The following is a 24,380-nucleotide window of genomic DNA, read 5'->3' as shown; positions in this document are numbered from 1 at the left end:
ATTGCTTGAGGCCAGGAGTTTGAGACCAGTCTGGGCAACAAAGTGAGACTACATCTCTAACAAAGGGAGAGAGAAAGAAAAGAAAAGATGTCCAGGTGCGGTGGCTCATGCCTGTAATCCCAGCACTTTGGGAGGCCGAGGCAGGTGGATCATTTGAGGTCAGGAGTTTGAGACCAGCCTGGCCAACAATGAAACCCTATCTCTACTAAAAATACAAAAATTAGCTGGGTGTGATGGTGGGCACCTGTAATCCCAGCTACTCAGGAGACTGAGGCAGGAAAATCACTTGAACCTGGGAGGTGGAGGTTGCAGTGAGCCGAGATCACACCATTGTACTCCAGCTTGGGTGACACAGCGAGACTCCATCTCAAAAAAAAAAAAAAAAAAAAAAGAAAAGAAAAAAAAATATATAGTAGCCAAAAGTGGAAACAATCCAAATGCCCATCAATGGATGAATGGATAAACAAAATATGGTAGGTCCATACAATGGAATATTATTTGTCAATAGAAAAGAACAAAGAATAAAGTTCTGATTCACACAAGTGGATAAACCTTGAAAACATTATCCTAAGTGAAAGAAGCCAGACAGGAAGACCACATATTGTATGGTTCCATTCACATGAAAAGCCCAGAGTAGCAAATCTACAGAGTCAGAAAATAGATTCGTGATTGCCTTGGGCTGGGAGTGGGTGGCAGAATGAGGAATGCTTTCAAGTGGAAACGGGTTTCCTTTCTGGGGTGACGAAATGTTCTAAAATTAGATAGTGCTGATCAATGCACAACGTTGTGAATGTATTAAAAAACCACGGAATTGTACATTTCAAAAGAGTGAACTTCAGTGTGTGTAAATTATATGTTAATAAAATTTTTTTTTTTTTTTTTAAAAGAAGTATACATGATAAAAGAAAGAAAAGACTTTAAAGTAGTTTGGAATTTAGGGTACATTTTCCTCTTCTTTTTTGTTTTACTGCAATTTGTTTTCAGGTACTTCTGAGTTTGGCAACATTTCCATGACATTACAAATAAGCAAGCTGGTTTGAAATAACTATTTCCTGTCATTACTTCGTATTTTCATAACTTTAGAGCACTTGAGTAAAGGATGTAAAGTAGGACCTGAAGATAAGATTTTTTGGGAATTTCCCAGTCTTGGCTTTGAACATTTAGGTTCTTTCCAAGTTTTCAATCTGATAGCTCAGAAGATATATAAGTAGCTGAAAAGGAATTAGTAATGTAAAATTTAAAAGTGGTAAAAAAGAGTCTGAAAATTAGACAAAATGCTTGAAGATGCTATTTGCAAAACTGTCCCTGGTGTATCAATATGTGATTTCTTAACCCCAAAGTAAGGTTTTTCTTTGCTATTATTTTACTATCATTTATTGGAGTCTTGAAGGGCCTAAAATGTATACCTTATTCCTTCTAACAGCAGCATCTCCTTCTAATTTGTGAGTGTGTTGTCCAGGCTTTAATTAGAGAGGAAGAACCAGTGTTTTTCGTATATATACAAATTTGTTAAAGGAAATGGCTTACAAGATTGTGAGTGTTGGCTAAGTAAGTCCAGAATCAGGGAGGTCATGGGCACAGACCACAAGTGTTGTCTATGAGAAGTCAGGAGGGAAAAGAGTGAGCAGAATGGAACTCCATAGGCACAAGTACAGCAGATGCCACTGCCCATGAATGGAATTTCTTTTCTTTTTCTGGGAAGCTTCAGCTTTTAAGGCCTTTTTAGGCTTCTGCTTTTAAAGCTTTTCAACTGATTGAATCAGGCTCACCCAGATCTTTCAGGATACTCTTAATATCCATCACATCTGCAAAATACCTTCATAGCAGCACCTAGCTTAAATAACTAGGGACTTCCACTGAGCCAGGTTGACACATACACACACACACACACACATCCCACACACACACACACACACCATCACAGTGGGTTTATCGGTAAATTTCTTCACCAGTTTCCCATAACTGGGCATTTGGTTTACATTCTTGTTGTTGCTGTTGTGTTTATAGACCTATTTAACATTATACTTACAGAAGCTTCTGTGGGGAGTTTTCAGTTTATGAATAAGGACATCACGACCATCAGTTACAGTGAACTGCCTAAGCTGTTCTCTTATGCTGTGTACCATTAAGAATAAAAGAAAGTTTGTTCTTTTTCTGAATTGCTGTCACAGATGCGACGTGCTCTGTGGAAGCTAAGGAACATCTAAGCTACTTTAATGTACTCTCACTTAAGTCATTTAAAGATGGACAGAAGTACTGAGAACTAAGTAAATATGACAATAAGAAGTGGGAATGGCAGGGCCTTAGGTGCTCACCTGCAGACCAGAGTGCTCTGTAGGGCCAGGCTGTGCCCCAAGCACGTCTGGGGTGTGTGGCTGGTGTCTGATACACATCTCAGAACACAGAGTAGAGCAGAACAGAATCAAACAGCTGCTTCAATACATGCCAGTGTTGCTTTTCCATAGAAATAAAAAGTGATCAATTTAAAATTACATGATATTTTGTTGTAAATAATAGCTATTTTTATTAAGGTTATCTGCTAATAATAGAATGAAGATAAAATACATTTAACTTTTGCATTAAAAAAAAAAAACTGTCCCTGGTGCACTTATCAACATATTAAAAAAAAAAAAAAAAAAGGGCCTAGAGATATTTATTTATTTTTATATTCATTTCTATTTTTTGAGACTCACTCTGTCACCCAGGCTGTAGTGCAGTGGTGTGATCATGGCTCATTGCAGCCTCAACCTCCTGGGCTCAAGCCATCCTCTCACCTCAGCCTCCTGAGTAGCTGGGACTACAGATGTTGCGCCACCATGCCTGGCTGATTTTTTTGGGTATTTTTTATAGAGATGGGGTTTTGGCAGATTGCCCAGGCTGGGAAATATTTATTTTTATTTATTGGTTTCACTAATTCTCTATCCAGTTGCTTTTGACCACGTCATCTGCCAACAATGGGGCTTAACTTGTGTTCTGGAATGCTCTTATTATGGAGTTGAGGACAGGAGAGACTTTGATGCTATCTTGGGCCTTTCCCTCTGTAATTCAGCTCCCCACCTCACCCTTCAATGCAGTCAGAAGGCCACTTCAGACTTACGGGGCTCCTGGGAGCTGCAGGATCCGTAGAGCCCCTCGCCACACACCTTGGGTCCCGGGCTCCTCAGGAGGGTCAGGCCCTGGGCAGGACATGATGAGAGTGAGCAGACAGCAGGCCCTGTGGAGAAAAGGGTGGACTCAGGCCCAATGCCTAGTGGGGAGGGGGTGACAGATACTCTCTTGTCCTCACCTGCCTTCACCCGCGGTGGCCTGCAAGTACAGCTCTGAGGCAGCTTTTGAGTCAGACATCTCCACTTCAGTGGCATCTTCTACCACCCTGGAGGAAGCAGAGGCTGAGCTCAGCTCCAAAGGACAAGGTTCTGTCCAGCCCCCAAGAACCTCTATGTGGGGAGCCCTTGGAGGTCCCCATAGCCTGTAACCTCCCTAAATGTTTCTCATCCTCATGATTTTATTTTCCCTCCTGTGAACAGGGTAGTTGGGATCACTCCCATTTTACAGATGGAGAAACTGAAGTCCTGCTTAGTGAGATGCTCAAAATCACCCAGTGTGACAATGACTGAGTCGGGACATGGGGCTGGGGAATAGAGTTGAGGTGGTGTAAGTTGAAGAGGTGTAAGTGGGGTGAGGGCAGTGAGAGGGATGAGCACATGAGATGAAGGAAGAGGGTAGGAGGGGATCCTGAGAGCAGCCCTTGACCCTGTAAGCATGACCCCAAGCTCAGAGCTTTCTTCCCCTGGGGTGGCAGTGGGTGGAGATCCCAAAAGCTCAACTTCAGTGAGGCAGCCCTGCCTTAAGATAAGCACCCTCAGACTCCACTGGGCCCTGAACACTTACAAGCCCAGAGGGGCCACGTCCAGCACCGATAGGTTCTCCACCCCTGAAGAGAGCAGGTCCTGGGTCCTTCCACTGGGGCTGAACTGGGTTCACACAAGCACACTTGTTACAAACTGAGCCTTTCCCTACTTTCAGCTCATATGATCCTCCTGGGGTCTAAACATGGCACCATGAATTCAGCCTTTTTGCAGTCAGAGGAAAGGAGAACTCAGAGAGGCACACTCATGCCGGTGAGCAGCAGAGTGAGGCTGGACCCACGCTCTCTGGCTCCCCATAAACCTCGGGCTCCTTCTGCAACATCACCCTGGTCCTGGTTCCCAAGTCCCACTCTCTCCCCTCCCACAAGGGTCTCACCTGCACCAGGCTAAGAGTGCTAAGCACAGGATCAGAGCAGCTGAGGGGCAGAGCTTCCTCAAACAGTATCTGCAGCAGCTAAAGTAGAGAAGCATTCAATAAGGATTAAGAAATAATGAATCTGTCCTTCAACATTTCCTGAGAGTGAAGTCTGTGTCATGCCCCATACTACTGGGGACATGGTATCCAGGACAGAAACAGCACCAATCTTCATGCTCATAGCAAGCTGGAAAGTGAGCAGACATTCTCAGTGGGACCTGCTGTTTGCTGCACAGGGATCCACGACAAGTTCTGAGGCAGCTATTTTAGTTTGGGGGCATTTTGATGAAGCCCCCACTCTAAAGCTCCCAAGCTTGTAATTAGTATCACCAGGAACTGTGAAAATCAGATCTCCTTGGATATTTGATCTTTTCATGCCACCCCTCTCTAACCGTCACCCTATCAGCCTCAGCCTCCCATCTTCCTTTATTTTAATTTTTATTAAAATTTTTTTTTTTGTTTTGCCTTTTTTTTTTTTTTTGATGGAGTTTTGTTCTTGTCGCCCAGGCTGCAGTACAGTGGCATGATCTCGGCTCACTGCAACCTTTGCCTCACAGATTCAAGTGATTCTCCTGCCTCAGCCGCCCAAGAAGCTGGGATTACAGGTGCCCACCACCACACCCAGCTAATTTTGGTATTTTTAGTAGAGATGGGATTTTGCCATGTTGGCCAGACTGGTCTCGAACTCTTGACCTCAGGTGACCCACCCACCTCGGCCTCCCGAAGTGCTGGGATTACAGGTGTGAACCACTGCACCCAGGCCCTTCCCACCTTCCATGACCTCCCAGTAGCTGCATAAATTGACCCTGGCAAAACATCCTGCGTGGACCCACAGGGTGCTTTCTGTAGGAGCCCCAGTGAGGGCTGATGTGGGCAGGGAAGATTCTCAGAAGTCTCGGGGGGAGGCAAACCCTGAGCCGCATGAGGCCTGTGCCCTGGTGGCTCCTCTGGGACTCACCTGAGGCACAAGTCGGGATGCCTCTGTTTCCCTCCCCCGGAGCAACAGGGCCACACTGTACCCTCGGCCCACAGGGCCCAATGTGGACTGGACACGTGCCAGCAGCTCCTGCTCTGCCTCCTGCAGGGAGACACAGGCACAATCCACTGACTCGGGTGCCCTGAGCAAAGGAGTTCTAGAGGCAGCTGGCACCCCAGGATCCAGGGGCCTGAGGTCTCCTACCCTCCTTTCATCACCCTCCCAGACCTCCTTACCTGAGCAGCATCAGGGCCCAGGACTCTGTCAAAGGTGAAGCTTTGTTCCTGTGGGCAGGGCTGGGGTCGATCATGATATTCCCATCTTCCCCTGCACTCCCTGTCCCACTCCCCTTCCCCTCACCTGTCCCCTTCCCGCCGCCACACACACAACGCCCATCCACCTGAGTTTCTAGAGTCCCAGGCTGAAGCAAACGGAGGTTTGTGGGCCCCACCAGGAGTGTGGGGCTACTGCTGTCCTCAGGGCCTGAGAAAGGTAGACTGCATATCAGCTTTCATGAGGAAAACTGGCTCTGGGATTCCTGAGTCCTGCCCTCAACCTTTGCCTCAGTTTTCCAACCTAAGCTGGCCTAACCCTCCCCCTCTTCCAAGAGACTCTCCTGTACTACACTTCCTCTGAAATGTGGAGGGCTTCTTACCTGATCCCCTCCCTGACTCCACTTCTACCACCACGGTCAGCATGGCATGTAGGTTGGGAGAGACCATGAGGGCCACTGCGCTCACCACCTCTCCACAGTCCACGGCCTCTATGCCTCTCAGCTTTCCCTCAATAATTCATGAATCTCATCTGAGGGCTAGGGAGGGGTGGCTCTGGACCTCGTAAACTACATTCCCTTCTCTTGTGAGAGAACACTGCCTAAGATTCTTTTATTTTTTTCCTTTTTTCCTTTTATGAAAACTTTCAAACACTGGAGAGAATGGTATAACGAACCCCCAGGTACCCAGCTTCAGAAATTACAAAATTCTGGCCAGTCTTACTTCTTTTGTTCTCCTCCCATCCCCAGCGGATTATTTGGAAGCAAATCTCAGACATCCTGGTATTTTATCCATAACTAGTTCGGTATACCAGTTAATTTTAGAACGTTTCCATCACTTCATAAGGAAATGTGGTTCCCTTTAGCTATTACCTCCCTAACCCAAACCCACTGCACCCCCCAACCCTAAGTAACTACTCATCTATTTTCTGCCTTTACAGATTAGCCAATTCTGGACATTTCATAGAAATAAAATTATATACTGTGTGGCCTTTTGTGTCTGTTTGTTTCCATTTAGCATTATATTTTATTTATTTATTTATTTATTTAGTTTTTGAGACGGAGTCTCGCTCTGTCACCCAGGCTGGAGTGCAGTGGCCGGATCTCAGCTCACTGCAAGCTCCGCCTCCCGGGTTCACGCCATTCTCCTGCCTCAGCCTCCGGAGTAGCTGGGACTACAGGCGCCCGCCACCGCGCCCGGCTAATTTTTTGTATTTTTTTAGTAGAGACGGGGTTTCACCGTATTAGCCAGGATGGTCTCAATCTCCTGACCTCATGATCCGCCCGTCTCGGCCTCCCAAAGTGCTGGGATTACAGGCTTGAGCCACCGCGCTAGCATTATATTTTCAGTGTTCATCTATGTTGTAGAATGTCTCAGTACTTCTTCCCTTTCTACTGTGGATAATGTTTCATAATAGAGTTCTGTCACCAACCGCCTGGCTTTCGGCCAAGTTTCCCCATGAAGGGCATTGTCCTCCATGAGACTGCACTCACTTCTGAGATCAGTCTCAAGTTAAGGGGTCCCCAGGCCTTCCTTACTCCAGCTGTCTACAGGTTTTGGTGTTCCACTACTCCTTCAGGCTTGACAATTCACTAGAACAGCTCGCAGAACTCAAGTAAGGGCTACACTTACTGTGTCTGACACTAATTCTCTGACACCAGCGGAGTGTCCTATGATTCAATTCAACTCTGACACTAACTACTTGGAGTTAGTGTCAGGTCCCATGAGTTAAAATACAAGGTCCCCAACAAGACTGCCCTCAATTCAAATGCCAGCTGCGAGTGGGATTGCCAGGCTACTCACACGATTGTCTGACTTGGCTACAAATTCAGGGGTTTCCCATGACACCACCCCAGATTCAGTAATTCACTTGAATGACTCACAGAACTCAAAAAAGTGCTTACTTACTATTACCTTTTTATTATGAAGGACACAAATGAATAGTCATATGAAGAAGAATAAAGGGAAAGGTTTGGAAAGGTCTTAGGTTGCAGGCGCTTCTGTCCCTGTGGAGTCAGGGTTCATCACCCTCTTGGTATATCAGTGTCTTCACTAATCGGAAAACTCCCTGAGATTCATTGTCCAGAGTTTTCATTAAGGTTTCATTACGCAGGCGTAATAGAGTACATCACTGGCCACATGATCGAATTCATGTTCAATTATGCAGGCGTAATGGAGTAAATCACTGGCCACGTGATTGAACTCCAGCCCCATTCCCCTCCCTGAAGTCAGGGGGAGAGACTAAGAATTCCAACCTTCTAGTCACATGGATGGCCTTCTCCATCTCATAGTCATCTAGAGGCCCTACCAAGAATCACCTTGCAGAATAGTTATTCTGGTGGCCTTGAACTGACCCAGTTCTCTCTTTTTTGCTTATAGTTCTCAAAAATAACTAGAATATTCTGTGAATACAACATCCAGTGATAAGGAGTGACTGACTGGAACAGCCTGGGCTCTGTTCCAGTCCCCCCTAGAAACAGGATGTCATTCAACACTTTAGCCCAGCATGTCATGTTACCCCTGGGGTATAAAGCCTAGGGTGGGCTGCTATCCAGGGTCCCTCAGCTGTGGTGCAAGTGAAGTATGTGCAGACAAGGCTTCAACCATCTTGGTAACTTTCCTGAGCCTTGGAAGACCAGCTCAACATGAATCTTAGGCTTCTGCTGTTCTTTGCTGCCTTTCTGTAAGTAATAAATCTACTTCACATAATTTGTGTGGGGGTGCTCTGTCTCAACAGCCTCAGATAAGTTGGTAACCAGTGCATAGTAAACCTGCCTTGCACAACTCATTAGCATAACAGGCTCCTATAATTCTAAAGATTTTTGAAGCTCTGTGCCAGGAACTGGTGATGAAGACCAGACATATTCTTTATTATATCACAGGTCACCCCCTAGCCTTTTCTGCAAAAGGATCATACCTGTCTGATCATCCACATTTGGTGTAGCATTTATATAACAGATACAGCAATAGCACCAACATGAATATACCTAATATTTGGAGAAGTCAGTGTGGGGTAAGGATAGAAGGTCTTAAATCCAATCTTGCAATACATTTGGCTATCAGTTTCAGTACAGTATTGTAATCTTACCAACAATGACTGTATTCTATCAAATTGAGTAGATGTAATATGAAATATAAGAGTAATCAGTTGTCGGACCGGGCCTGTGGGTGGCTCAAGCCTGTAATTAATCCCAGCTCACTTTGGCGAGGCCGAGACGGTGGCGGATCTATGAGGTCGGAGATCTGAGACCATCCTGGCTAATTACGGTGAAACCCCGTACTCGTACTAAAAAATTACAAAAAAACAGATCCGGGCGGACGAGGCGGGCGCCTGTAAGTCCCAGCTGCTCGTCGCCTCGAGGGCTGAGACAGGAGAATGCCCGTGAACCCGGGAGGCGGAGGGCTTGCACGTGAGCTGAGAAGCCGGGCCCACTTGACTCCTAGCCTGGCGCTGGCAGAGCAAGACTCCGTCTCAAAAAAAAAAAAAAAAAAAAAAAAAGAGTAATCAGTTTGTTATCATATTCTATGACCAAAATGTCTCCCACAGAAAGGCCATCCAGGTGTGCAGGCTTCCATTCAATCTTGTTAAGTTTCAAAAGCAGGTGTGGTCTCAGCAAAATATGGCTTCTTCCTTTCAGACATCTGGTATAACCATATCATCCCTTGCTCTGGGCCTCTTTCAAAGTGTTAGCATAATATTGGATTTCCCTAATTGGGTTATTCATTCCATACCCTCCGCTATTATTCTTCCTTCTCTCATTTATACCCAAACTTTTCCACCTTTGGAAGGGACATTAGGAGAGGCCATTGTGCTAGTCCACATTGCTGGCAACAACAGTAGTTTAACAAGTGCCTCCCCTTCAGCCCACTCCAATTTATATAGGTTAGGGCTATATAGATACAGGACTAATGGGCTATCTTAGCCATTGGACAATACAGCAGCATTTACTGTCAACTCAAATTTTTCCAGATGGGTTGAGGGCATGACTTAACCCATAGGGTCCTTAGAAATACTGAAATAAAGATTTAAAGGTATAGTTACAATGTCTTGCCTAGGAATTAGCTATGCTTCTGGCACCTGCAGATGTATCTCTAGCCCTGGAACCTCTGCATCAGATGACAAAAAAGAAGGTTGAGGTGATGTGGGCAAGAATCGTATAGTCATACCAGCACTCTCCCTCAACCCCTTTTCCCTAGATTGCCTAGAAAAATGGAGGAATCTCTCCACTGGGGATTCTCCCTTGGCCCCTCATGGTGCATGTGGGCATACCCTCATGAAAACATTTAAACAAGTGCTTCATAAATTTATCCCCTCCCCCATTTTATTTGATTTTTAAGTCTTATTTTCTTATTTTATTTGTTTTTTTAGAGACAGGGTCTTGTTTTGCTGCCCAGACTGGAGTGCAGTGACATGATACCTCACTGCAGCTTTGAACTCTTGCGCTAAAGTGATCACCCCGCCTCATCCTCCCAAAGTGCTGGGATTATAGGCATGAGCCACTGCACCCTCACCCACCTCATTTTAGACAATGAATGTTTCAATTGCTCATTCCAATTCTCTATTAAATTACTACTCTGAGGATGACAATGCAATGTGATATGTCTGGTTGATGTGATATCTCTTTGTCCCCTGTTGGACATCATGGACTGTAAAGTGTGACTCCTGGTTTGGTGAAATGTAACTTGGTGGCCCAAATTAGTATAGTATCTTTTGTTCCAATAATTTAGTAGTATTTTCAGCATTTGTGTCTACCACTGGGTGTGCAAAACCCAGTCCAAAGTAAGTGTCTATTCCTGGCCAGGTGCAGTGGCTCACGCCCGTAATCCCAGCACTTTGGGAGGCCGAGGCAGACGGATCACCTGAAGTCAAAAGTTTGGTACCAGCCTGGTCAACATGGTGAAACCCAGTCTCTATTAAAACTACAAAAGAATTACTCAGGTGTGGTGGTGGGTGACTGTAACCCCAGTTACTCGGGAGGCTGAGACAGGAGAATCGCTTGAACCCAGGAGGAGGAGGTAGCAGTGAGCTGAGATCACATGACTGCACTCCAGCCTGGGTGACAGACCAAGACTCCATCTCAAAAACAAAACACACACAAAAAACAAAAAAGCCAAAGTAAGTGTCTATTCCTGTCAGAACCCATTTGTAGCCCCCCAGGGCTGCCAGCATTGGTTCAATGTAATCTATCTACCAGCTATGTGTGAGGCCTTCCAACTGGGGAATGTGCCCCAGGACCACCTGCATTCTCTGTCTCTCTTGCTGGCAAACAAAACAGTTCTTGTTGGCATTTTGTACTTCAGAGGGTGCAAGAGGAATATGTCTAGATCTCTACATTGCCACAGTATTCGTAGGTCCACTCATTTCATGGACCCAGGTGGCTACCTCAAGTGAGTACACTAGGAAATTCCCTCACTGGTGCCAATCACCTTCCAATCCAGGGAACTGGTTCTTCTATTGGGCATCAGTATGTCCTACTTTAATCTATCCCTCAAATTTCCACAGTGATTTTCTTAGGGGAATCCCTTTAAGAGGCCAGCTTTCTATTGCTCTTCAGCCTGACCATATGACCACGTCGGTATCCACCACCCATGAGTCAGTAAAAACCCAAATGTAGTGGCAAACAGAATGCAATTTAGCCTATAAGCTAAGTTGTTTTTATCTTCTTAGCCTTCCAAACAAGATGCCATACATTCACCTTGGAACTGTGATTATGAATCAAGAAGCTCTTTGCTGTTTATAGGACACTCTCCAGGTGGCAATAGAATCTGACAGCTCCAGCCAGGCGCGGTGGCTGAAACTTGTAATCCCAGCACTTCGGGAGGCCGAAGAGGGCAGATCACCTGAGGTCAGTAGTTTGAGACCAACCTGGTCAACATGGGGAAACCCCATCTCTACTAAAAATATAAAAATTAGCCGGTCATGGTGGTTCACGCATGTAATCCCAGCTACTCGGGAGGCTGAGGCAGGAGAATCGCTGGAACCTGGGAGGTGGAGGTTACAGTGAGCCGAGATTGCCCCACTGCACTCCAGCCTGGGTGACAGAGCGAGGCTCCATCTCAAATAAAATAAAATAAAATAAAATAAAATAAAATAAAATAAAATAATCTGGCAGTTCCTCAGGTGGTTCAAAAGTCAATTCTAGGGGGAAAAGTCCATCTGCTTGGACATATGGTGAGTATCTCCTGGCATTCCCCCAGTAGTATGTTCTGTCACAAACAACTTCTATTTTGTTATGGAGCTCTTCCGGGCACTTCTCTCCCCACTGAATGGTTTCTCCAGCATCATCCAAAATGTTATGGGTATCCTATGTCTAAGATTATTTTGTATCTTTCAGTTATAGTGGAAGTTTTACTTAATGTCTGATAGCAAATAAGTAATTTCCCTGCAAATGGGAATTCTCTGGTCCAAAGTCCTAGCAGTTATTGCTAGGTGGCACTCACAGACTTTTGCCATATGCTCCAGCCTATACTTCACACAGGGCTATTGTACACAGAATTTGTCCCTACTGACACTTCAGCTTCTATTTTATACTGTTTGAAATTAACAATCTGTGTGACTTGGGCCATCTTATTTGTTCCCATTTTAGCACATTCAATTAATATTGCCCATAGGGTGAATTTTTTTTTTTTTTTTTTTTTTTTTTAGATGAAGTCTCACTCTGCCACCCAGGCTGAAGTGCAGTGGTGCGATCTTGGCTCACTGCAACCTCTGCCTCCCGGATTCAAGTGATCCTCCTGCCTCAGACTCCTGAGTAGGGGGGTGACAGGCGCCCACCACTGTGCCCAGCTAATTTTTGTTTTTTTAGTAGAGACAGGGTTTCACAGTTTTGACCAGCCTGATCTCAAGCTCCTGACCTCATGATCCACTTGCCTCAGCCTCCCAAAGTGCTGGGATTACAGGTGTGAACCACTGGGCCCAGCCCCAAAGTGCGAATTTATGTGCCTTCTGTTTACAATACTAGGGAGGGGAAATGTTCCCCAGTCAGATACAATATCCCCATATACGTTCAATACCACAATATCCCCATACTACATTCAACGAAAAGAAATGCTATTCACATAAAAACGGTTCCAACATATGAATTTTAATCCAAACTTTTTTTCAACTTAGTTTCATCAACCCTTGCATCCCTGACTGAAGTTTCCACTAGGACTTCACCAACAGATTTTCATTTCATAAATACTAGGTAGAGAAAGTGTGCCCCGTTAAGATATAATGTTCATTCTCTTAAAACATCCATGTATAGGAGCTACAGCCACTTCACATAAATCCCATTGAAACACTCTATTTTTATCCCTTAATCCCATCCGCCCTTGATTTCTATACACTTTTGTTCTAATTGTGGTCTTAGTGAGGACTCACTAGCAGGGTACTATAGTGTATGTGGCTCCTATGTTAAGGAGTCCTAGAAATGTCCCTTTTCCACCCTGACAGTTTTTCTCACTGATGTGCATAAGGCCTTGTGTCTACAATGGCAGTGGGGGTGTGGGTAGGTGGTGGTTGTGAACCAAAGGAACCTGACCCATTTGTCATCAATCCTTATACTGATTTGGTTTTGGGACTATTGCCCCAGGTGATTCAAGGTAAAGTTTCTTGAATTCCTTCAAACAAAGTTGGATAAATCATATTTGTCCACGGCCCTTCGTGTTGGGACAACAGCAGGGGCTCCTTTGGTCCACCTCAACATCTCAGAGTACTGCTCTAAGACCATTGTTCTGACCCCATTCATGTCAGCTTTATTCCATTTCTTTTTTTGAGACAGAATCTCATTCTGTCACCCAGGCTGGAGTGCAGTGGCACAATCTTGGATCTATGGTAAAATAATGCTGCCTTCCATATAAGGATGACATAAAGCAGTGTTTCTCAAAGTGTATTCCCTGTGCCAACAGTCTCAGCATCTCCTGATAATTGAATTAAAAGGCAAATTCCAGGCCTCACCATACCTGTTGAATCAGAAACTCTGGTTTCTGTGTTTTAAGACTTCTAGGAGATTCCAATGGAGTCTAGACTTTGAGAACAACTGTTGATGAGATTAAGTGAGTTAATAATAAGCATTAAGACAGTGCCTGGCACATGCTAAGCAGTATATTCATGAATATTTTTAAGTGAATACAGTAAAATATGGTCAACATATAGGAAGTTTAATTTAGTCAACAAGATGTTGCCCATGTATTCCCCCAATAAATAAATTCTGCTTAATTACTTGTCCAAAGGCATCAACATGGACTGCCAAACACCTCATCATGTGGCTTCTACCTTCCTTTCCTACTATTTTTATTATCCAAATACACTAGGTCTCCAACTTTTCTAGTACTCAATATGAGAATTGCTTACTCACGACTCCCAGGCATTGCCTATTCTGTTCCCTCTGCATGGAAACGTCACTCATTCCTTTTCTTCCTTTTTAAAAAGAACCTCTTTTCTCTCACTTTCTGCACTTGCAATCTCCTGAATTCCTACATATCCCTCAAAACCCAGCTCCTATGTCGCCTCTGTGATGACCTCACTGCTGTCCAGTCGAGCCAGGCATTTGCGAGGCCTCAACACCTCCCTGTACATCCCACTTATAGTACTTAGAGGAGTTTGTAACTGTTGACAGTTTCATTTCCTCTGTTTGAATTTCTTAATTGAGGTGAAATTCATGTTTCATGTAATTAGTCATTTTAAAGTGTAACCAGGAGTGGTGGCTCACACCTGTAATCCCAGCACTTTCAGAGGCTGAGGCAGGTGGATCACCTGACGTGAGGAGTTTGAGACCAGTCTAACCAACATGGCCAAACCCCGTCTCTACAAAAATACAAAAAATTAGCCAGGCGTGGTGGCATGCACCTATAATCCCAGCTACTTGGGAGGCTGAGGCAGGAGAATCACTTGAACCTGGGAGGTGGAGGTTACAGTGAGCCAACATCGTACCACTGCACTCCAGCCTCTGCGATAGAGCAAAACTGTCTGTCTGTCTGTCTCTCTCTCTCACACACCACCCCCCCACCCCCAAAAAAAAAAAAAGAAAGAAAGAAAAGAAAAATGGCCATGCATGATGGCTCATGCCTGTAATCCCAGCACTTTGAGAGGCCAAGGTGGGCAGATCACCTGAGGTCAGGAATTCAAGACTAATTTGGCCACATGGTGAAACTCCGTCTCTACCTAATAATACAAAAATTAGCCAGGTGTGGTGGTGCATGCCTATAATCCAGTTACTTGGGAGGCTGAGGTAGGAGAATCACTTAAACCCGGGAGGCAGAGGTTGCAGTGAGCCGAGATATTGCCATTGCACTCCAGCCTGGGCAACAAGAGTGAAATTCTGTTTCAAAAAAAAGGTATGATTCAGTGATATTTACTGTATTCACACTGTTGTGCAACCATCACTTCTTTCTAGTTTCAAAACTTTTCCATCATGCCCAAAACACATGCCGTACCCATTAAGTAATCACTTCCCATTCCTCCCTCTCCCCTCCCCAGGTGACCACTAAGCAGCTTTCTGTCTTTATGAATTTGCCTATTCTGGATATATTATATAAAAGAAAGCAAACAATAACAACATGTGACTTTTAGCGTTTGGCTTATTTTATTTTATTTTTATTTTTTTTGAGACAGAGTCACTCTATCGCCCAGGCTGGAGAGAAGTGATGTGATCTTGGCTCACTGCAACCTCCACCTCACGGGTTCAAGCGATTTTCCTGCCTCAGCCTTCCAAGTAGTTGGGATTACAGGTGCCCATCACCACACTCAGCTAATTTTTGTATTTTTGGTAGCGACAGGGTTTCACCATGTTAGCCAGGATGGTCTCGATCTCCTGACCTCATGATCTGCCCGTCTCAGCCTCCCAAAGTGCCGGGATTACAGGCTTGAGCCACCGCGCCCAGCCCTGACTTCTTTTACTTAGCATTAGTTTAAGGTTCATCCAAGTTGTGGCATATATCAGTATTCAGGTTTTTTTTTTTTCTCTTTGCTGAATAATATTCCATTAAATGTACATTTCCCAATTTATTTATCCATCATCTGTTGATGAACATTTGGGTTATTTTCACGTTTTGGTTATTATGAATACTGCTGCCATAAACATTTGTGTGCAAGTTTGTGTGTAGATACATGTTTTCATTTCTCTTGAGTATATACTAACAAGTAGAATTGATGGGTCATATGGTAATTATATGTTTAACTTTTTGAGGAACTGCTAGCTGTTTCCAGAGTAGTTGCACCATTTTACATTCCCAATAGCAATGTATGAGAGTTCTGTTTTTCCACATCCTCACCAACACTTGTTATTTTATTTAAAAAATTTATTATGATAGCAGTATGGTGAGTGTGCAGTGATATCTCATTGTGCCCTAACTTGCGTTTCCTTTATGATCAATGATGTTGAACATCTTTTCACATGCTTTTTAGCCATTTGTATAGCCTATGTGGAGAAATGGCCATTCAAGTTGCTTGTCTTATTAAAAACTAGATCGAGACCAGCCTGGGCAACATAGCTACAGGTGCCCACCACCATGCCTGGCTAGTTTTTTGTATTTTTTAGTAGAGACGGGGTTTCACCGGGTTAGCCAGGATGGTCTCGATCTCCTGACCTCATGATCCGCCCGTCTCGGCCTCCCAAAGTGCTGGGATTACAGGCTTGAGCCACCGCGCCCGGCCCGAAGTTTTTAATTTTTATGAAGTCCAATTTATCAATTTTGTTGCTCATGCTTTTCGTGTCACATCTAAGAATTCATTGCCAAATCAGAGGTCATGAAGATTAATCCCTAGGTTTTCTTCTAACAGTTTCATAGCTTTAGCTCTATTATTTAGGTTGTTAATCTATTCTGAGTTAATTTTTGTGTACGGAGAGAGGTAAGGGTCCAATGTCATTTCTTTTTTTTTGCACATTAGCTATCCAGTTGTCTCAGCATTATTTTTGAAGAGATTTCTTTTTTTCCATTGAATAATCTTGGCTTCCTTATCAAAAATCAATTGGTTATAGATGTTTGAGTTATTTCTGGGCTCTAATTCTATACAGTTGTTCTGTGTCAATATTAAGTCTTCCAATGCATAAACATTGAAGGGATGTCTTTCCATTTATTTCGGTCTTCTTTAATTTATTTCAGCAATGTTTTCTAGTTTTCATTTTATAAGGCTTTAACCTCTTTGGTAATTGTATTCCAAGGGATTTTATTCTTTTTGAAAACATGTAAATGGAATTATTGTCTTAATTTCCCTTCTGGATTTTAAATTGCTATTGCATAGAAACAACTAATTTGTGTGTGTTGATCTCGTAGTCTGAAACTGCTTAATTTGCTTATTATTCCTAATAGTTTTTTTTTTGTGTGTGTGAATTCTATGAGATTTTCTATTTATAGAATCATATCATATGCAAATACAGTTTTACTTCTTCCTTTCCAAATTTGATGCCTTTATTTATTTTTCTTGCCGAGTTTCTCTGGCTAAAACATCTGGTACAGTGGTAAATAGAAGTCGTAAAAGTGGTATCCTTAGGCCAGGTGCGGTGGCTCATGCCTGTAATCCTAGCACTTCGGGAGGCCGAGGAGGATGGATCACCTGAGGTCAGGAGTTTGAGACCAGCCTGACCAACACAGTGAAATCCCATCTCTACTAAAATACAAAATTAGCTGGGCATGGTGCTGGGCGCCTGTAATCCCAGCTACTTGGGAGGCTGAGGCAGGAGAATCGCTTGAACCCAGGAGGCGGAGGTTGCAGTGAGCCGAGATCGTGCCATTGCACTCCAGCCTGTGTGACAGAGCAAGACTCTGTCTCAAAAAAGAAAAACAAAACACACACACACATACACACACACACAAAGAGTTTCCTCCTCTTCTATTTTTTGAAAGAGTTGAAGTAAGATTGGTGTTAAGTCTTTTTAATATTTGGTAGAATTCACCAGTGAAGCTATCTGGTCTTGAACTTTTTTTGTTGTGAGATTTTTGATTATTGATTCAATCTCTTGTTATAAATATGTTGTTGAGGCAGTTTTGGCAATAAGTGTGTCCTAGGAATTTGTCTATTTCATCTAGATTATCTAATTTTTTGGCATACAGTGTTCAAAATAGTTTCTTTCAATCGTTTTAATTTCTGTAAGGTCAGTAGTAATGTTACACTTTAACCTTCCTTCTTCCCTCCTTCCCCTCTTCTCTCCTTCGCTCCTTCCCTTCCTCCCTCCCTCCCTCCGTCCATCCTTCCCTTCCTTCCTTTCCTTCCCTTCCTTGCCTCCCTCCCTCCCTCCCTCCTTCCCTTCCTTCCTTTCCTTTCTTTCCTTCCCTTCCTTCCTCTCTCTCTCTCTCTCTCTCTCTCTTTCCTCTTTTTGTTGTTTTCCAGGGTCTCATTCTGTCACCCAGGCTGGAGTGCAGTGGTGTGCAGCCTTGAACTCCTGGGCTCAAGCACTCCTCCAGCCATAGTCTCCCAAGTAGTTAGGACCACAGATGTGTGCCACCAGGCCTGGCTAAATAAACAAAAAAAATTATAGAGATAGGGGTCTATGTTGCTCAGGCTGGTACTTTCATTTCTGATTTTAGTTATTTGTATTTTCTTTTTTTTCTCAGACTAAAGGTTTGTCAATTTTGTTGATCTTTTAAAAGAACCCACTCTTGGTTTTACTGATTTTCTATTTTTTCCATTCCTTATTTTGTTTATCTATGCTCTAATTTTTATTTCCTAACTTCTGCTCACTTTGGTTTAGTTTGCTCTTCTTTCTCTAGTTCCTTAAGGTGTAGCAAGGTTATTGATTTGTGATCTTTTGCCTTAATTTTAATTCTGGCAATATATACATAGTTATGCATCACATAATAATGTTTCGGTTAAACTTGAAGAGTATAAACAAGGGTGGTCCCACTAGATTATAATGGAGCAGAAAAATCCCTATTGCCCTGCCGGGTGTGGTGGCTCATGCCTATAGTCCTAGCACTTTGGGAGGCCGAGGCAGGCAGATTGCCCGAGCTCAGGAGTTTGAGACCAACCTGGGCAACGTGATGAAACTCTGTTTCTACTAAAATACAAAAGAAATTAACTGGGCGTGGTGGCGGGCGCCTGTAGTCCCAGCTACTCAGGAGGCTGAGGCAGGAGAATTGCTTGAACCCGGAAGGTGGAGGTTACAGTGAGCTGAGATTTCGCCACTGCACTCCAGCCTGGACAACAGAGTGAAACTCCATCTCAAAAAAACAAACAAAAAAAATTCCCTAATGCCCAGTGACATCATAGCTGTTGGAACATCATAGTGCGTGCATTACTCAGTGTTTGTGGTGATGCTGGTGTAAACAAACCTACTGCTCTGCAAGTTGTATACAGCACAGCACATGCAATTATGTACTGTACATAATACTCGATAATGGTAATACATGACTATGTTACTGGTTTATGCATTTACTCTATTTTTTTGAGACAGGGTCGCACTCTGTTGCCCAGGCTAGAGTGCAGTAGCATAATCTCAGCTCACTGCAACCTCTGCCTCCCAGGCCTAAGTGATCCTCCCACCTCAGCCTCCCAAGTAGCTGAGACTACAGGTGGATGCCACCATGCCCAGCTAATTTTTGTATTTTTTTAGAGATGGGATTTCACCTTGTAACCCAGGCTGGTCTTGGGCTCCTGGACTCAAGGGATCCACCCTCCTTGGCCTCCCAAACTGCTGGGATTACAAGTGTGAGCCACCCAGTCCAGCCTACTATACGTTTTATTGTTATTTTAGAGTGTATTCCTTTCATTTACACAGAAAAAAAATGTTAACCATAAAACAGTCTCAGGTATGTCCTTTAGGGTACATTCCAGAAGATGGCATTGTTACCATGAAGATGACAGCTCCATGCTTGTTAATGGCCCCTGAAGACCTTCCAGTGGGACGAGATGTGGAGGTGGTGGTACACAACGATGTTGATGAGCTTGACTCTGTGTAGGCCGAGGTTAATGTGTGTGTTTGTGTCTTAGTTTTTAGCAAAAACGTTAAAAAAAATTAATAGAAAAAACCTTATAGACTACTGTTTAAAATAAAAGTTGCTATTTTGGCCATTTTTAAGTGTATAATAAATACAGTGGTATTAATTGCATTCACAATATTGTGCAACCATTGTTACTATTTACAATGTTGTTCATCATCCTAAACAGAAACTCTGTACCCATTATGCAATAACTCCCTGTCTCCTCTCCCCCTAAACCCTATTAACCTTTAATCTACTTACTGTCTCACTGAATTTGCCTGTTACAGATATTCAGCATAAGTGGAATCATACAATATGTGTCCTTTTGTGTCTAGCTTATCTCACTTAGCATAATGCTGTCAAGGTTTATCTATGTTGTAACATGTATCAGATGTCATTACTTTCTGTGACTAAATAATATTCCATTGTATGTGTATACCACATTTTGTGTATTCATTTATCCACTAGTGGACACTTGAATCATTTCCATGTTTTAGCTATAGTGTATAGTGTTGATATGAACATTTTGGTACAAAATTTTGTTTGGATATGCCTTTCCTATTATTTTGGGTATATAATGAGGAGTACAATTATTGGATTATATGATAAAATTAATTATATATTTAACTTTTTGACAAACTGCCAAACTGTTTTCCACAGTGGCTGTACCATATCACATCCCCACCAACAATTTATGAGGGATACTCCTTCTCCATCTTCTTGCCAACACTTGTTTATATTTTGTTGTTGTTGATTAGCACTATACTCGTGAATGTGAAGTGGTAAGTGGTATCTCATTGTGGCTTTTCTTTCTTTCTTTTTTTTTTTTTTAGACAGCTAGCTGTTTCAAACATTGACACAATGTTTGAAAATGTCTCCCTTTGCCGGGTGCGGTGGCTCAAGCCTGTAATCCCAGCACTTTGGGAGGCCGAGACGGGCGGATCACGAGGTCAGGAGATCGAGACCATCCTTGCTAACACGGTGAAACCCCGTCTCCACTAAAAAATACAAAAAACTAGCTGGGCGAGGTGGCGGGCGCCTGTAGTCCCAGCTACTTGGGAGGCTGAGGCAGGAGAATGGCGTAAACCCGGGAGGCGGAGCTTGCAGTGAGCTGAGATCCGGCCACTGCACTCCAGCCCGGGCGACAGAGCCAGACTCCGTCTCAGAAAAAAAAAAAGAAAATGTCTCGCTTTGTTGCACAGGCTGGAGTACAGTGGTGCAATCTCTCAATCTCGGTTCACTGCAATCTCTGCTTCCCACATTCAAGCAATTCTCCTGCCTCAGCCTCCCAAGTAGCTGGGATTACAGGCACCCACCACCAGGCCCGACTAATTTTTGTATTTTTAGTAAATACAGGGTTTCACTATGTTGGCCAGGTTGGTCTCGAACTCCTGACCTCAAATGATCTGCCCGCCTTGGCCTCCCAAAGTGCTGGGATTACACACGTGAGCCACTGCCCCCAGGCTCTCCTTGTGTTTTGGTTCGCATTACCTTAATGGCCAATGATTTTGACCATCTTTTCTTATGTTTGCTAGCCATTTCTATAATTTCTTTGTGGCAATGTTTAGTCAAGTTCTTTGCCCAGGTTTTAATTTGGCTGTTTGTTTTTGGCATTTTACTAGTGAATAATAATATTAAGCATCTTTTCATGTACTTTCAGGTATTTGTGTACCTTTGGAGAAATGACTGTTAAAGCCCTTTTCCCCTTTTTTTACTTGATTTGTTTGCCTTTTTGTTGCTGAGTTGTAAGAATCCTATATATACTCTGGGTAGTAAACCATTACCATGCATATACTTTGCAACACTTTCTCCCATTTTGTAGGTTGTCTTTTCACTTTATTTGGTAATGCCTTTTGATGCACAAAAGCTTTTAATTTTGTTGAAGTCCAGTTTATTATTATTTTATTATTTATTTTGTTGCTCAGGCTTTTGGAGTCATATCTAATAATCCACTGCTAAATCAGAGGCCACAAAGATTAATTCCTGTGTTTTCTTCTAAGCTTTATGGTTTTGGTTCTTACATTTAGGTAATCAATTAATGTGGAATTAATTTTTGTATATGATTTGAGGTAAGGGTCCAACTTCATGCATCTGCATATGGATATCCAGGTGTCCCTTTGCCATTAGTTGAACCTAGTGTTTCCTCGTTGGATGTTCTTGACATCCTTGTCAAAATCAGTTTCCCATAGACACATGAGTTTATTTCTGAACTCTCACTTCTATTCCATTGATCTCTCTGCTTATCCTTATGCTACTACCACACTGTCTTAGTTACTGCTGCTTTGCAATAATGTTTTGAAATCAGGAAAAGCGAGTCCTCCAACTTTGCCCTTCTTTTACAAGGTTGTTTTGTCTATTCTGCACCCATTGAACTTCTATATAAACTTTACAATTAGCTTGTCAATTTCTATAAAGAAACCAGCTAGGATTCTTAAAAGACTTTCATCGAGATTTTAAAGTAGCAGCCACGGTTCTGTGCCACCCCATGACTAGGGTCTCAGCAAGGGCCCAGGTAATGACAGGGTAAGGAGAAAGCCCAGGCTCAGTCGCTACCACGATGGGCACCTCATCAAGCACACTGAATTTGTGTGGACCTGGCCTGAGAGGGGTATGGCTTTACCCCAAACAAGTGGCATGCCATGGAGTTGCTTGAGGTTTCTAAGGACAATTGGGCCCTCAAGTTCGTCAAGAAAAGGGTAGGGACACACATCTGTGCCAACAGGAAGCAAAAGAAGCTGAGCAACATCCTGGCTGCCGTGAGGAAAGCAGCCGCCCACAAGGAATGAGCCACCCTCCCCTGTGAGCATAATGAAAGCTTTATTTTATTATGGAACTTGTGGTCCTCCTTAGCGGCCTCCCTGGCATTGGGAGGGAGGGGACGTCTAGTCTGTCCATCTGTTTGGGACCCACCCCCGGGCAGTACCACACCCTGTCCTGCATCCAAGCCCCCTACCTGGGACATGGGGCAACAGGCATAGAAGCAAGTACTGGAAATGATTTCTAATCACAATCAAGTATCTCATACACACCAGAAAAAAAAAAAGAATTTCATTGAATCTGCAATTAGTGAATTAGGGGAGAATTGTCATCTTGACAATCGTAAGATCTGATCTTCAATTCCTTTCAACATTTTGTAGTTTTAAGAGTGTAAGTCAGCCCTGCTCTTCTTTTGTTATGTTTATTCCTAAACATTTTATTATTTTTGCTGCTATTGCAAGTGAAATTTTTTTCTTTTTTCTGTTTTTGAGACAGGGTCTTACTGTCACCCGGGCTGGAATGCAGTGGTAATATCATAGCTCACTGCAACCTCAAGCCCCAGGGCTCAAGTGAGCCTCCCACCTCAGCCTCCCAAGTAACTGGGACTACAGGTGCAAGCTACCATGGCTGGCTAATTTTTTTTTTTAAGTTTTGGTAGGAACAGACTGGGAGTGGTGGCTCACGCCTGTAATCCTAGCACTTTGGGAGGCCAAGGTGGGCGGATTGCCTGAGCTCAGGAGTTTGAGACCAACCTGGGGAACATGGTGAAATCCCATTTCTACTAAAATCCAAAAAAAAAAAAAAAAAAAAAGCCAGGTGTGGCAGCTTGTGCCTGTAGTCCTAGCTACTCAGGAGGCTGAGGCAGGAGAATTGCTCGAACCCAGGAGGTGGAGGTTGCAGTGAGCTGAGATCATGCCACTCCCCTCCAGCCTGGTGATAGAGTGAGACTCTGTCTCAAACAAGCAAACAAAAAGTTTTAGTAGGAACAATGGTCTCCTTATGTTGCCTAGGCTGGTCATGAACTTCAAGGCTCAAGCACTTCTCCCGCCTCAGTCACCCAAAGTGTGAAGTGTGGGATTACAGGCATGAGCTACCACATCTGCCCAGAATTGTTTACTTAATTTAATTTTCAGAATGTGCATTCTAAGTGTATTGACATACAACAGATTTTTGTATATGGATTTTGTATTTTGCAATCTTGCTGAACTTGCTGATTAGTTTTCATGTATTTTAGTGAATCACTAGGAGTTTTTAATATATGTGATTATATAATCTGTGAATTGACATAATTTTACTTCCTACTTTTCTTTCTTTTTTTTTTTTTTGAGACGGAGTCTCGCTCTGTCGCCCAGGCTGGAGTGCAGTGGCCAGATCTCAGCTCACTGCAAGCTCCGCCTCCCGGGTTTACACCATTCTCCTGCCTCAGCCTCCCTAGTAGCTGGGACTACAGGAACCCGCCACCACGCCCGGCTAGTTTTTTGTATTTTTTTTTTTTTTTGAACAGAACAATAAACACCTTTATTACACGGGTGAAGACAAAACGAGGATTTATTTGCCTTTCCGGGCCTTGATTTTCCTAAGATAGAACTCCAACTCTTTGCCCTCTAGCACATAGCCATCTGCTCAGCCACACTGTCCCGGTCTGGAAGCAATGCATGCAAGAAGCTTGCCCTGCTGGAACTGCTCCTCCAGGAGACTGCTGATTTTGGCATTGTTTTTCCTTTCATCATATTTCTTCTGAATTTTTTTAGATCGTTTTTTGTTTAAAATCTCTTCTTCCTCAGGAGTCAGCTTGGCTCCCTTCTTGCGGCCCAGGGGCAGCGCGTAGTGGGACTCGTACCACTGTCGGTACGGTGTGCTGTCGATGAGCACGATGCAATTCTTCACCAGAGTCTTGGTACGGACCAGCTCATTATTAGATGCATTGTAGACAACATCGATGATCCTTGTTTTACGAGTACAACACTCTGAGCCCCAGGAGAAATTCCCTACGTCCAGCCTCAGGGCACGGTATTTCTTGTTACCTCCCCGCACACGGACTGTGTGGATGCGGCGGGGGCCAATCTTGGTGTTGGCAGCCGGGCGCCCCAACTCATACTTCCGCTTCTTGTGGTAGGGCTTTCTCTTGCCCCCGGTTTTGCGGCGCTTGTGCCAGTTGTCCCGAGAAATGCCCATCGCTCGGCGCTGGCTGG

At 43.7% G+C, this 24,380-nt stretch overlaps 1 protein-coding gene and 1 pseudogene across 4 annotated transcripts in view; both read right to left on the bottom strand.

Annotated features, from left to right (window-relative positions):
• LOC108530829 (uncharacterized) overlaps positions 1 to 4,309 on the bottom strand; it is a 28,660-nt gene extending 24,351 nt beyond the window's left edge. For 2 of the 3 annotated variants that reach the window (XM_017873878.1, XM_017873881.1), the window contains exons 1-3: positions 4,246 to 4,309; positions 3,098 to 3,214; positions 2,316 to 2,454 (exon numbers count right to left, since the gene is read on the bottom strand). The gene's annotated coding sequence lies outside the window, so the exon portion shown is untranslated. Of the gene's footprint in view, positions 1 to 2,315; positions 2,455 to 3,097; positions 3,215 to 3,286; positions 3,374 to 4,245 lie in introns of all 3 variants that reach the window. The other variant, XM_017873879.1, reaches the window with a different exon arrangement.
• A 19,362-nt stretch (positions 4,310 to 23,671) lies between these two features.
• LOC108530828 (40S ribosomal protein S8 pseudogene) lies at positions 23,672 to 24,380 on the bottom strand (annotated as a pseudogene). Its single transcript, XR_001885979.1, has one exon. The product of XR_001885979.1 is annotated as a 40S ribosomal protein S8 pseudogene (transcript).

Source organism: Rhinopithecus bieti, unplaced genomic scaffold (genome assembly GCF_001698545.2).
Source record: "Rhinopithecus bieti isolate Rb0 unplaced genomic scaffold, ASM169854v2 scaffold_8674, whole genome shotgun sequence".
NCBI lineage: Eukaryota > Metazoa > Chordata > Mammalia > Primates > Cercopithecidae > Rhinopithecus > Rhinopithecus bieti.
The sequence above is the reverse complement of the archived record's forward strand: the minus strand, read 5'-3'. Positions and strand labels throughout refer to the sequence as shown.